The 1,638-nt window shown below is 36.6% G+C and overlaps 1 long non-coding RNA gene across 1 annotated transcript in view; it reads right to left on the bottom strand.

Moving 5' to 3' along the window:
- The window catches only part of LOC105000862, a 1,888-nt gene extending 386 nt beyond the window's left edge, over nt 1-1,502 (bottom strand). Inside the window, exon 1 of the long non-coding RNA XR_826794.1 lies at nt 1,092-1,502. This is a non-coding gene — a long non-coding RNA (uncharacterized LOC105000862). The remainder of the gene's footprint in view (nt 1-1,091) is intronic.
- Nucleotides 1,503-1,638: the final 136 nt, after the last annotated feature.

The following is a 1,638-nucleotide window of genomic DNA, read 5'->3' as shown; positions in this document are numbered from 1 at the left end:
AAAAAAAAAAAACAACGGAGGCTCAGCCAGGTTAATCCCTTGCTTAAGTCAGTCAGGAAGTAGTAGAGTCAGAATTCAAGTTCAGGGACCACCCTCCCCCGCCCCCTCGCAGAACTTGTGCCCTGTAAGGATGACACTGTTCAGAAGACCATTCTGTCACACTCAGTTCACAACCAAATGCTTCAGAAACTATAGAGTAAAAGTGTCATCAGTGATGACATTTCTTCCAGGTTGTTAAAATAACACAGTCCAGGTATTCTGTTTCTGTTGTAGGAATAATCTTTTTAAAGAATGAGGGCAAACTTCTACAACATATAAGAACATACTATTAGGCCGAACCATATGAAAATGCTACTGTCTGACCATTTTTGACCCACAAAAAGTCATTTCGTGATTCAAATATAAATTATAGTAATTCTTTAATATACTGGTGCATGAATTGGCAAACCAATGGAGTACAGAAGAGTACATTAGTGAAACAGGCCCATGTGTATAAGGAAATTTAGTTTACTAGAGTGGTATCTGAAACAAACAAAAAAATGGACTGTTCTATAAGATAATTCTTGTAACTGGCTGTTTCTTGGAAAAAAACTAAAGTTAAACCCTTGCTTCACATTATACCCCCAAATGACCCGTAGACAGGTCAGAGTACTAACTGTGAAAAAGGGGAAAGAACTGTTAATTGTATTTGGAGAAACTGTAGAAATATTTTTTAGAATCTTGGATACAAAAGTCCTTTGTATCAATGTAAACTATGATAAACAAAACATCCAGATTAAAAATATATCTGATGAAAGCCAGGATAAAGTAAAAAAGACAGCAGACAGAAAAATATGTGCCACATATAAAAGAGACAAAAGATTAACATCTGTAATGTATAATAAGAACCTTTATAAATCAAAAAGAAAAAAGACAACAGAACAAGAAAGGATATAGGCAGACAATGCAGAGAATAAGATGATCATTAAGTATGTAAAAGGCACTGTGCTACTTTAATTTGCATTTTCCCAGTCTGCTGTAAGCCCTTTGGAAAACGTTAACCAGAATGCACCTCAACCCTGACAGGTGAGCTAGCATCAGAGCCATCTTACCTTTGACACATAGGAACGGTTTACTCCAGAGACGCGCCTATCTCTTTCCATCAAATACCACTGATATGGATAATGGGCAACCCTTTTTTCCTACAATGAAAGGAAATCATTATTGCAGTTTATGAAGGTGAGTGAGCCAATAGAGAGATATTAGAACTTTAATTAATAAGTGACGTTCCAGAAAAATGGAATCATCACTCATATAAAAACCAAATTAAGATAGAATCTTAAATAAAATCGGACCACTAAACTTTAGAATTAAGACGGTAACCATGATTTCTTACACTTTCTGTTTTAACCAGCATCATTTTTTTCTTTCCTCTTTTTTTTTTAAAGTCATGACTACTTGTTCCTTTTGGGGACACTGAGATGAAAGAACAGCGGTAGGTCACAAGTGAAAGACAATCACAAAGCCAGAAACCAAATACATTGATAATTTATGACTTCCCTGGTGGCTCAGACGGTAAAAGCATCTGCCTACAGGAGACCCAGGTTCGATCCCTGGGTTGGGAAGATACCCTGGAGAAGGAAATGGCAACCCACTCCA

Source organism: Bison bison, unplaced genomic scaffold, assembly GCF_000754665.1.
Source record: "Bison bison bison isolate TAMUID 2011002044 unplaced genomic scaffold, Bison_UMD1.0 scf7180017864375, whole genome shotgun sequence".
Taxonomy (NCBI): Eukaryota; Metazoa; Chordata; class Mammalia; order Artiodactyla; family Bovidae; genus Bison; species Bison bison.
This window is presented reverse-complemented; position numbering and strand designations above follow the sequence as displayed.